This window comes from Oryzias latipes, chromosome 22 (assembly GCF_053564925.1).
Source record: "Oryzias latipes strain Hd-rR chromosome 22, Olatipes_Hd-rR_3.1".
Lineage (NCBI taxonomy): Eukaryota > Metazoa > Chordata > Actinopteri > Beloniformes > Adrianichthyidae > Oryzias > Oryzias latipes.
Genome location: NC_136258.1, coordinates 26,409,870 through 26,423,329, shown reverse-complemented (window position 1 = coordinate 26,423,329; position 13,460 = coordinate 26,409,870). Strand labels below are relative to the sequence as shown.

The 13,460-nt window shown below is 39.6% G+C and overlaps 1 long non-coding RNA gene across 1 annotated transcript; it reads right to left on the bottom strand.

The window, feature by feature from the left end:
* Positions 1-223: 223 nt before the first annotated feature.
* On the bottom strand, positions 224-6,934 carry LOC144989105 (uncharacterized). Its single transcript, XR_013653253.1, has 4 exons — positions 6,832-6,934; positions 6,661-6,737; positions 439-535; positions 224-361 (listed from the first exon to the last, which is right to left on the bottom strand). It is a non-coding gene; the product is annotated as an uncharacterized LOC144989105 (long non-coding RNA).
* Positions 6,935-13,460: the final 6,526 nt, after the last annotated feature.

Sequence of the window (13,460 nt, the reverse complement as noted above, 5' to 3'; positions counted from 1 at the left end):
AATTGACATTCAAGTGGAACTCGGGTGAAGTGGACAAATAAAGCGTCATAGAGGGGAGAGTGTCAGTCAGTCAGTCTGCTGAGGATCAGTTCTGAGAGGAAACGTCTGCGGCGTGACAGGTCATCTTCTTCGACACCCCCCCGCACACACACAGCCCACCACACAGTCACAGTTACCCCCCCTCTGCAGCTCTGCATCCTCACACTGCTTTCTCTTTGTTTCACTTCAAATTTCCATCCGACATCTCGACTTGCTTCCTCCTAAAGAGGGTCAAAAGGGCGGCTGGAGTCTGATCCAGCTGTTTTGGGGCAAGGCAGTGTTCGTTCTGAACAGGTCATTAGTCCAATGCAGACACACACACCTACAGAGACAGACACACACACACAAAGATGAGTCACTGACAGAAATTTAGAGCCAGAGTCCTTGGAGACACTGTACCTGGGGCCTCCACAGACAGGATCCGAACGGGATTCAAACCAGCAAACTTTAAAGTGTGAGGGCACTCTGGTGCCCAACACTTCCACGAAGCTCCAACCTGGAATTTTAAATAATATTAGCTTTGAAAAATGTTGAAACAGGTCTAAAAGCTAAAGAAAATGAGAAATATGAAGAATGTTTTTTATTTAAATAGTTAAAAAACAAATGCTAATTTTTGCTTGGTTATTAATAAAGTAATTTTGAGCTTCAATTCATGAATTAGCATATATACATTAGTGTAGAGAAGGTTGAAAAACCAGCATTGACTCTTAGTGACTCTAAGCTTAGCTTAGCGACTCTTGCAGAGCGTTTTCACAGTTTGACGTCAAACGGGTCAGACCAGTTTAAGGCTAAAGGCTCAAAACACCAAAATAAAATTCTCATAATAGCAAATATTTCTGTCAGGATTATCTGTGATCACACAGAATCTGCTTCGGCTAAAATGCTTTTCATGGGATCTAAGTGATGAAATAAAGGTGAAGTTGATCTTTGAAAAAGGTAGCAAATAGTTTAAATTAACTACTTATGATGCATTTTACTCTAAGCTAGTAAAGTTACTTCATGCTAGTACTCTCAAGAATTGCAAAACTCCAAGAAGCCGTGGTTTACAGTCCCCTCTGCTGGAAAATGAAATCAACACTCCAGATTTTCTCATTTAAATATCCAACACCTTGCCTCTGGTGGTAGGCGGGCACCTGTGTTTGGCAGCGGACCCGCCACCAGTGTGTGAATGTGTGTGTGACTGGGTGAATGGGTCTGTGACTGTAAAGCGCTTTGTCCTTGTAGGAAGAAAGGCGCTATATAAGTATACGCCATTTTACCATTTACCAACTAAAAAAAATAAACGTTTCTTCTTTGTCTTGATGCTTTTCTATGTATTTTTTGTGTTTGGTTTAAAATCTATTCATCCTCTTTGACTCCATCGTTCCTGGAATAAAACCTGAGCATCTTCAGTTTCAGTTCAGGATTTCTTGCATTCTGCCGTAGAAAATCAGACTGAAGTGGGGACCCTCGATTAGTTTAACCCTCCAGCAGAGCCCGTGCTGCGGGGAGCCCAGGGGGCCCCTGATCCGAGGGCCCACATGTCTGCCTCTCCAACCAGACTTGCTGAGAGCGCTGCTGCAGGTAATGGGTTCATCAGGATCAGTCCTGTAAATGGCTTTCTGTGCCTGCTTGTCTAACTTGCCTTTTTGACACATCAGTGCTGCCACAGAAACCTGATTGGGACCATGAGCTCTCCGGTGCATTTCAAGCGTCTTGACAGACTTCAGGGTTAAGATGTTCTGAATTAGATTTGAATTACAACCACTAAATGCCCCTGTCAAAGCTAATTATGGCTGACACTGCCCATGTGTGCTTGGCTGGCCCGCAGCTTCAACAAAGAAATTCTCCCAGAAATGTTCCCAGAAATTGTCACAAGCATAAAACGAGTAATAAGTGGTTATTTCTCAGCTCCGAATGCTAATCCACGCTCTGTCCGTGTGCCTCTGCAGTCAAAACGAGAGCTCGGTTTTTGTTCCTGCTGTCACCAACGTTCAGCAGGATAACTTTTGTATGGACAGAGATGAGAGGTTTGCATATTTTATACGCCACGTTGTTGTGATGGAGAACCTCTCAAGATGCTAAATCTCCCTGAGGCTCTGCAGATGTTTAAACTCACTCTTCCTGACACAGTAATTGCCCGGGGAGCCAAGGTATCCTTAAACAACAGCTCAGCATCACCAGAAAAATGAACGTGCGATGAAATAAATGAAAATTCCTGTGTGAAATGGTGAAAATAAACAGCACGTCTGAAGTGGCATCGACAGTCCGCAGAGAGAGGCTCTGGGCTTTCTCAGGGGTCGGGACCGTCGGGGCTGACACGGCGTGGAAGCCGGAGGCACCGACACACCGCCCTGACAGCTCAGGTGTGAAAGTTTCACCTTTCTCCTCTGTGATGTTGCTCTGAACAACCTCCAAAATAAATAGAAATAATAACTTTAAATCTACTAAATGTTTGAGTCAGAAAACAGAATCCGAACCATCTAAAATAAAAATGTCCAAATTCCCCCAATTTGAACAGTTTGTTGAACATACAGGGAAGACCGTGGTTGTCTGGGTAAAAGCTTGAGCTGCAGACTTGGAGACTGAGAAACGCTCATAAACACTCTCTGTCCATTAAACTCAGAGCTGCTGCGGCTGATCCCAATGGGAAAAATTGCTGAATACACGTCTGCTGAACAGCTGATCACATGTCAGGGAGCATCTTTGCACAAAATATCCTCTCCCTGTTTGATTCTATTCTCAGAATCACCACTTCTGACGACTAAATGACTGAAATACGAAATATATTGAAATAAAAAAAGCACAAAGCTGTGGTGAAATGTCTCACTAAATATACTTAGTCACTGAAATGAGCTGCTGATGTTCAAATCTGAAAAATTTATAACAAATGTCTTGATTGAGTTGAAAACATTTTCACTGTGAATTATTTAAGGCAGCCTATTTTTTACATATATTTTATAAATATCTAAGAAATTGTGGAGCTTTTGTGCAGTTTTATGCTCTGTGCACAATCATTGAAGTAGTTTAATTTTAAGAGTTCTGATACATTTTGATTGAAACAACTTTTGCCAAACAGAAAAGTGAGATGTTTTAATGGATTATTCAACCAAATAATTTATTCTTGATTTTTGCACTAAAGATTTAAAATGTGCCGACTGATTAGAAATATGTACAAATCAAAAGAATGTTATATTCATAAGAGTAAAAACAAAAAAATGTATATAAATAATATAGCAAAAAAATTGCTAATAGCTAAGAAAATTTCAAGGATAGCTAAATGATTGTTGTTGAAATAAGTTATAAATGTAATAAGATTGTGCAAATGTTTTGTGAAAGAACAAAAATATTTTTGTATGTTACCTTGATTTTAAAAGTGTAAAATAGCAAAAGAGGAGATAACATTAAACTTTAGATTGTAAATAACCAACAGAAAGTGTAGGAACCGAGACACTAAATAATGAATATGTTTGAAAATATTTGAAAAAACCATAAAGCAAAAAAAAAAAAACTTTCACAATAAAAAGACAACTTTTTTTGACCCCACAGCAGGGAAATTGATTTACCTTATCTAGTAATAAAAAGAAATAAATCTACATTTATAAAGCTTAAAAAAGAAAAAAAAAGAAATAAATCACTTTATGCAGTAGTAGCATAATGTCACAAAAATGTCAAAAACCCCCATTAAATAGAAAAAAACCCCGCTGTAAAGTGCTTAAGGCTAGATTACATAAATACAAAAGACAAAATTAGTTTAAGAAAACAGAATAGATCAAACAACATTTAATGTCTGATTAAGAGAAAAATGAGCCTGTTAGCAGGAAGGAAGAAGTAGAGCTATTTAAAAAAAGAAGAAAAAAAACAGCAATGTGATTACAGAGTTGAACCACATTTAGCCTAATTCCAAACACTGGCAACATGCTGGATTATTGAAAAAATAAATAAAAACAAAGTGCCAGAACTTGATTTTCTTATAAACCAGGTTTTTTTTTTAAATGTATTTTATCAGTGAATCAACAGGATGTGATGTTGAAGATGCAGCATTAAGTTACTGTTTTATGCTGTTAGGTATTCTAACGTCTTTTGAGGCTTTTCCTAATTTGAACTGACTTTGACCTTTCGGCACTTTAATCAGTCCAGAGATTGATGGTTTCTGCCTCCTAGCAACATGTTTATCGGACTACGATTCTTCTCTGGACGCGTGCTCATAAAGATGACAGCCGTTGATTGGTCGGGTTTACATCAGACGGTTTTATCGGCCTGTCCGCGTGTCTCTGAGCTGAACTCTCCTCCGCCTCCTATCTGCGGTGGGAGCGCTGCCTGATTGGAACACGTTTACATCCATTACGTTTTGTTTATAGGGGAGAATAAAACGTTAAATCACCTCCGTCTCTGCCAACAGAAATTTCAGAATGTTTTCTGAAACAGATTTAATGGCTTGACGTCATTTGGTACAGGCGGATTATTGTTTTCTCTCACATGTCGGCTCGCAGGGCGGCGAGGTTTATTCGTGTTTACGACGGCTCTCATGAGCTCTGATGTAATCGGACTCTAAAAAGCCGCTCCAGCAACACCTCGTTACACGCTCAGGTACAGTAGCTCTGCTGTTGCCTTTGCCCCCCGAACCCCTGGAGGTGACGCATGCCGGGACCCCCTCCCCGCTGCGGCCTTCCCCTGACCTCGTCATGCGCACTCATGGGTGTGCAGTCCATGCAGCAAGTGCAAATGAGGTTAGTGGGTAAAAAGCAGAGCTGAGGCCTTATGGGCTCTGACTGTCAGGAGGATGAGATCGTAAATATATCACAGATATGAGAGGGTTCGGCACCAAAGGATGACGAACCACGGGCCTCCTCTTATGCTCCTGTGGACTTGAAGTTAGTTTGATAGGGACACAGTCTGTGTGGGAGGAGCAGCTTCGCCCTCTAACACCTGACGCCGAAATCCAAGTCGCACGAGCCAATTCAGGCTAAATTGGAGTCTTGATTTGGTGCGTTTATGCCCCATCATGAGCGGGCTGGGTCTCAGCTTACACTGCTGCAGGAGATCCCCGCTGGCCAAATCATCTTTGATGCAGCTCGAGGACATTTCACCAAAAAGCAGCTGGGAGTTATGAGGGATTACTTTGTCTGAAACAATTTGGGCTGACAGCCTCCAAATAAAAAGAAATCCAAAGTGTGGGCAGACCAAACACCGGTGGTGGGGGCCAGCCCATTCTTCTCATGCAAGATGCCCCAGAGGGATTATGATGGCATTGGAGCTTAAAAACGGGGATGTGCTTTGAACTCTATTTAAACCCAAAATAACAGAGTTTAGGAAGGAGATGCTGACGGAGCAGCAGGACGCAAGCAGGTCTCTGTGGGCCCACTTTTTACTCTTAACTTTTGTTGAAAAAAACTATTTTTTAAAAACATGTTCACAGCGAAACAATAAGCTGAGCTCACAAACAATGCAAACCTAGATTTATCCAGTTTATCCATAGCAATGCTCGTGTAGATCATTTTGGTGTGGTCATTTTTTTTATTCCAAAAAGTGTCCAGAAGGTGAGAGGTCCCAACAACCATGAAATATCTTTGCTTCATAAATAGTTGTGCTGCTTGGTGTTTTATTACCTCAAAGTTTAATTTCCACATTTCTTTAGTAACTAATGTTTACACAGTGACCACACCTCCACTTAAAAATAAATTATATTTGGAAGGGTACAGATTGGAAAAGCCTTTCAGAGAAATCCGTTTTAGATTTGGGTTGTTCAGACAAAAAAAAAAAAATGTCATTTAGAAAGATTGACACCTTTGAACATTAACCTGACACCATTGGCTGTTTATGAGACTGGACTCAGTCAATAGCAAGATCACAAAAGGCGATCCACAACTTAGCAAGGAAACAATGTATTCAAATTAAGTGAACTAGGATACATAGCACTGAGAGTGGAATAGTCGATTTATACTAAAAGCCCCTGCAACAGACTGGCGACCTGTTCAGGGTGTACCCCGCCATCGCCCAATAGGAGCTGGGTTGGATCAAGCATCCCTGTGACCCTAAAAGGGATTCAACCAGTTTGGATGATAGATTTATTAAAAACATTCAGAGATAGGTTTGGTTATAAACTCAAATCGTATTGGTAAACTTAGTCTAGTTAGTCTTGTGTGGTTCTAACTCATCCATCCATCGATCTTCCAAATCCTTAATACCCTTCAGGGTCACAGGGTTGCTGGAGCATGTTGGGTAAATGCAGAGTACACCCTGCCCCAGAGTTACATTCAAATTTCTATAAACAAACAGAAAAATACTACAAAATAAAAGTAAAATACTACAGTGTTTAGTGCGTGTTTTTTTTATGCATTTATTGTTTCTTTAACAATCTGATTTTGGTCAATTCGTGTCTTTCAGATTTTTTTGTTTGATTTTTTTTTTTTTAATTGACAGCTTCTGCATTCAAAAAAAGTTTGCTTTACCAAACAACTCAGTTTGCCAAAGAAAATAAATGCCCTGAATAATGTAAAAAAGTGGAACAAAAATTGAATTTTACAACTTCAAATGTGAACTAAATGTAACGTTTTTTTTAGGAGTTGAAATGATGAGGAGACGCTTAACGTGCACACAAAGGAGACAAATTTCCTAATAATAGTGTAATGTCATACTCACCGTCTTGGTTTTGTTTTCAGACGTGCGTGTGTCATTCTAGGCAGGAATGGAGGGAATTTCACCGCAGCAGCTTTTCTCTTTGGTTCACAAACAGAAGATCTACATGGAATATCGCTTCCATCCAAAAATACTGAGGAGAAAAATACAAGACAGTTTTGCACATCAGATTACCATCAAGTAGCAATTGATCCTCTGGTATTTGGTCAAAGATTTGGGCATTAAAGCTCTGCTTCTGAGTGGGTAATTGCACTAAGTCCTGATTTCATGGTCACAGCTGCAGAGTGTTAGCAATCACAACACAACCGCAGCAGATTCTCTGCTCGTATCCATGACGCTGGAACGTCTGGACAGATAAGTTCATGTGAGCCGGCCGGGCGGCTCACAGCCAACACCGCCAGGCTTCTCCGTGTCACAGCTCACCAGTCTTCTTCACTTTAGAGGGGTGTCAATGTGGAGCATGCATGGTGTAAAAAAATAACTTAAAAAAAAGAGCCATACCATTAACTATTTTGAAAGGTTTCTAGTCAATTAATGTCCAAAAAAAAAACGAATCAAAGAAATCTGTTGTACAAACACAAATATGTAAAATTCAAAACATAAAAAAATAAAAGATTCAAAACATTCAACATTTTGAGCCTCAAACAAGCACAAAAACTTTCGATAAAAGTTTGAAAAAAATAGCGTTTAGTCAAAAATGATATACATATTGTTTAAATATAAATATTTAAGCAAAATTTATATTTTATAGAATTTTTCCAAGCAATGGGATTACACACATGCACGCTTCAAAACTGCTTTTGAGAAGTTTAAAAAGTTGTTTTGCACTAAGTAGTTTTAACGAAATATAGTGATGAGAACAGTTTGGAGAAGTTGAAGAAACCGCACATCAAATTTAAACATGTCATAGATGGAGACTGACATTTTTGAGTTGAGCTTTTTGGAGAAATTCTCCTTGTTTTTTATGCTTTCAGCTGAGCAGTTAAACGTAACATTTGTGATTTTTGGCTTGACATATTTGGTGAAAATTCTTTCAAACAAAGAAAATAGTAGATTGATTGGTGAATAAATCTTTAAATGATTACATGTTTCTTTGTGTGACGGCACAGCTGAAGTGGATGAAAACGTTTTTGACTTGGTACAATAATTGAAACACAAATGTGCGTACATCACAATTTTACATCAATAATATTTGCTAAGGGGCTAGTCTGATGAAAACCATTTTGTTTGCAGATGACACCATTCTTTACTAGTGTGGAAGTGCTTTGGAAGAGTTTTTTGGATGCACTTGAAAGTGAACTTACTAGATGTAGGAGTTGGTTTGATCTGATTAATTAACATAAAATTACAAATAATAAGCATATAGTATTTGGAAATAGAACAACTGACAATAGTTAGACAATTATGATTGATGATGAAAAAAGTCTTTAAAAATATATTTTTTTGGTGTGATAAAAATCGAGTTAGAAGAAATATAAATTGCAGACATTCTAAAATACCTAAATCAATTTTTTTTTATCAGTCATCATTTTACACTTAATATTGTTCCTTCATCCTTCCATAAATGATCTATTGTGTTGAAGTGTGGGGGAAGGAAACACATGTAAAACAACAGCAAAATATGTTTGTTGTTGTTGTTGTTGTTTAAAAATTTAGAAAAAGTCCCCAAATCATCCTCTCTATCTACAGAGCGGACTAACTCAGTGTCAAATAAATGAATATTATTACAATTTGGATATTCAAATCATGTTAAAAATTGAAAGAAAAAAAACAATTACCTTTCAGTGTTTAGTTCTTTTAATTATGTAAAAAATAAATATATAAATTTAGGTTTGGATTGAATTCGAAAAAGGGGGGCTTGGACTCAATAAGTAGTTCATCTTCATCCAAAGCCCTTTTCAAGGTTTGAATATTTTTCGTCAGTCTTTAGGCTTCTGTTTATGATATTTGTCTTTTATTTTATCAGTGCGAAAAACGAAAATTGAAAGACAAACGTGCCGTATTCTGAAAAACCAAAGCTTTCCTGCAAATATGTGTTTCACTTTGAAAATTCGCCACCTGGATGTGGTCAAGCTTGGTTCATAAAATTGTTGCGATGGTTTTACGAGAACTGATTTTTTCACTCAACTTTAGATCCCAATTTTACAAAACAAAGAAGTATGAAACACATAAAAAACTGCAAAACTGTTGATATGTGGCATCATATATTCTCATGAAGTAGAATTTACCATAGACTGAGGAGACCTTCAGTTAGTCATACTAAGAAAGGGGAGTAATAGATGTAGATGAGCTCAGAAGAGCAAATGTTAGTTGTTTTTTTTTTCAAGCCAGTAGTTTTATTCTGATACTTTCCTCTTTGTTTCCTGTGGATTCAGGTTTGGTCAACATGACCCAGACTGAAAACGTGACATTTGAATCACCTCAACAGAACTGTTGGCATCTCTGATTTGGCAGTTGATGGTTAAAATTTGATTAAAAGAACTGACAAAACATGACATACTTACAGAATTTCTAAAGTGGCAAATAGTTTCCATGACCTTTGACTGACACAGAGGACAATGACCGTAACTCATTTGGTTTGGCGGCTTTTATCAGGCTTACATTTGGCTTCCTTCAGCTGATCTGAAACCAGAAGATAAACGGTTTCAGTGATCTTGTCTTTCTGGAGAACAAAAAAATGGGTGTGAGGTATGAATTATTTTCTAATGAGGGCATTCTGTCTCTTCACAGCAGGCTTGTACATGAAATGTATCAACAGTCTGACAATGAATTACCTTTTGGGTCAAATCTTGATTTGCGTGATGACAGCTTCGGCGTGTAATCAGAGCCGTCCACCACCCACAGCCTCGGCTCTGCGACCGCTTCTGGAAAATTAATGTGACGTCTTCAAATGCTGATAACATGTTCTGAGCACACTTGAAAGGCAGCTGTGCTGGGAGTGGATGCACACGCAGCTGCCTCATGATTTCAGAGTAAACGGATACCCAGACGAGCTCGACCTGATCAGTGACGGGTCCAGAGCGGCCTCCGCGGTCCGTTGTCGACCGCACAACAATCATTCCACATAATAGCGCACGTCTGCTGTGAGCGTGCTCTTCCTTCAGAGCGCCGAGCACAATCAAGTTTGTGTTTTGGTTTCCAGTTACTAATGATTGATAATCACAGGATAACGGAGTGGAAAGGTTCCTTCACAGACGTCTCGCACCAAAGCCAGAGCTGTACGGGAGAGAAAGCTGCTTGTGGAGGTAAAGCAGCAGCTCACAGATCCTCAACAGGAATCAAACGTCTTCATCTTCAATATGTAAGTTCTGCACAACAACTGCAGTCTGCGGCATTGACCCACACATCTCAACAGAACCCCCAAACTGACTCAAAAACAGCTAAAATGTTTACGGTCGACCTGAGAAGTTCCAGAGGTGTTCAGGAAATCCACCAGGACCTTCTTCAGTTGTGGAGCCAATGTCCAGCAGGCATTCAAGTACTGTAGTTGAAACGAAAAAGAAATGAAGCTATGATGTGATCGAGATGTTCCAGAAATGTCAGGAGATGTTCCAGAGGTACCTGAACCAAATTTAAAGTCTGTGTTCGATTTATAATTATGTCTCAGCAAATCCTGAAAATGTTGAGATTCTGAAGGGGTTCTACTGAAAAAATGACATTTTAATTTGGACGTACTTTAAAGGCTCACTCTGATGAAGATCATGTTTTTAGCATGTTCTTGTAGCATTTTTCTCATGATAGGAAGAAAGTTGAGAAACTGCATTTCTGAGAGTTTCTTCATTAAAAACGTTGTGAATCAAGAGCAGATGAAAAAAAGCTTGTATGTGTGACGTGCAAGTTACTACGGTAAACATCTGCTTGTCGACGACTAGGTCCATGTACTGAGATGGCGTCTGGCTCTAAACTGTACGGTTGGATCGCTCCGATATTGCTCGCCATTGTTGCTGCACCACTAATGTTAGGTGGGGGGTGTGAGGGGTCGTAAGCCAGCAGGAAAGAGAGTAAACAAAGGGATCATGGGAAAAAGCGGGAGCCTAACTTCGGCGCCAACAGTCCCGCCCACAACTCTGAGGAGAATTTCTGATAAACTCCTGCCGCTCTGCAGAAACTATGTCCTAGGAAAAAGAGACAGGTTTTTTTTTTTATTTAGGCTAAAAACTGCATCATCGTCGTCATTAACGCTTTGAAAATAGATCATAAGATGATCAAAGTGGGACTTTAAGACATAAGAGAATGAAATGATCAATTTAGAGAGATGAATCAAGTCTTTCAATAGATTCTTTTTTGAATGGGATGGTAAAATACTTTTATTCTAGAGGTTTTGGGTTTACCTTTCCAGACATTCATGAAATGTTTTTAGAGATGAACAAGAAACGTTTCCTGAACACACATTTTAGGGTTCTTGAACACATGCTGTACTGAGAAACAGACTGAAAGAGTTTTCCAACACTCACAAGTTCCTTATCCATTAGATCGGGGGTCTGCAATCTTGAACGCCAGAGGATCCATTGGGTCCAAACCCATCAAGAGTTTGCAAAGTGCCCCCAAAAATTCACTTAATTCATGTTTTTCCATTTCTTTCTAACATGTAGCTTTTAAACATAGCAATAATTGAATTATAACAGTGTTGTGTTTTTCTATACATAAGCAGTTCCTTTCAAAATAAAATACACCCAATGTCAAATAAGATCCCCCTGCTGCAGCAAAACTGCTCGCTAGAGTTACATAAGACTTTCTATAAATATGATGCACTGTTATCTTTTTCTTACTATCAATTATAAATCAGACTTTGGTGTTAAATCGTTGTTTTTAATATACATCAATATTCATCCTTTAGTATTCATGTAAATGCAATTACAACTTTACCTCTGAAACAGCAACTAAACACTGTTGTGCAGCAGATGTGTTTTAAGCTCATTCTAATAATAAACCAATCACTAGATTGAACCTTTTACCATAATTTTGCTCATAGGCTATCTGGCGAGTTATACGGGTTGCAAACCTGAGATGATGTAGGAAAGAGGCGTCAGAATTGTCTCAGAAATATTGAGAAGTGCAGACTTGAGCTATAATATTGTGACAATCAATTTGGCATAAATTAATCTGAATTTGTTTTTAAGTCAAGAGTTTACACCTAAGAAGGTGGGGGGAAAGCTGTAGGGGGAAAAAAAAAGATTATTTTGAAAATATTGAGGCAATCAGGCCTTCTTTTTTTTAAGTCTTCCTTTGGAAGGCGATCACATTTGTGTTTGAAAGAAGTGGAAAATTATTAGTAATGCAGTAAGTGAAGCGCGGCGACAGCCGGCGATAACACCCAGGTTCATATGCTGTTATTATCTCCAAAATAAGGTTATTCATTTTCCTAGTTAACTTGACGAGCCATAACACGCACAAACACACGTCACGGTGGTGAATGTGTTCCCATCAGCCAACCTAATACCATCCCTCCACACTGTGATTCACCCCCTCCAGGTCAGCCAAGCTCATATCATATTTAAAATGGCCCCCACCACCTCTGATGGCATATTTCTCATTTAGGTTAAATCAAAGAGATGTGGTGTCGAGCCTAACCACCGCTCATTACCATCATCGCAGGAGTACAGGGAGCAATTTACCTGCGCAGACGAGGTAACTCTCAACACAAATAGGCCGAGCAGGAGCTGAAATGATATTTCTAATTACAAAGCATCTCTCCCACTGTCAGCACGCCGCCTCCCGAGCCTCCATGCCCCCAAACCTCATTTCAATATTTGCGTCTCATCACACAGAGAGGAAGATGGACGGGGCTGGAAGGACGGAGGAGGGACTCGGATGTGGGGAGCACAAATCAACACTGCGGCCTCATGGAGAGTCCACACCAAGCTAATTATCCGGCCTTCTCCTGGTTGAGAGAACGCGGTCCCGGGATTCGGGAGGGGGGACGGCTTGGGTCTAATATGCTGCTGCTTTTCTCTGCAGAAACAAAAATAATATAATCGGAGAAATCCGAATAATCAATAAGTCACGTCTGAGACGCCTTCTTTTCTAGATCATCTCCAGAAGAAGGAAACCCAGAAGCAAAGCAGACCCGACATGCTCCTAATGTTGGAGTAGGAACAATCTGCCCCCACCCACAGAAAAAAAACAAAAAAACAAACCAACCTCCATCTATCCATGTATTCATTTGTGGCCTTTTTTATTGTCAGAACACAGAATGAATGGCTCAACTGACACAGTCTGCACTTCATCAGCACAGGTAATAAGTCACTATTAAGACCCACGCAGTACCCCCCCCCCCCCCCCCCCACACACACACACACACACACATACACACACACACACTGACCCGCCAGCAGCAGCTCCACAGGGTTTGCTCTCAGTTTACAGTCCACATCCATTCATCACATGCTCACCCTGCTCTGCTTCTATGCGTTTAATCTCTGCCTTTCCTCTCCGAGACGCTCAGCAACGTTCCGTCATCCAGCTGAAAATCCCAGAAAGTTCCAGCTAATTCCATTACAAGAATGTTATTCTGTGGTTGCAGGGAAGCCATCTGAAGGTTAACCAGGATATTAGATTTTGGTTGCTCACATTGATTCCTGGAAAGCTCCACACACATTTCTAATGAGGCCAAATTTAAGCAAAACTGCAGGATTTTCTCTGTTGGTTTTCTTAGAGTTTCCTTAATGTTGTGCAGAAAGTTATGGAGAATTTAAAAAAAACTGAAAACAGTGTTCAGAGTTAAATGGAGAGGGCTGATGAGTAAGTAAATGAACAAAAAACATGAAGAATAAAAAAAGTCAAATTAATGTTAAAAAACAAAA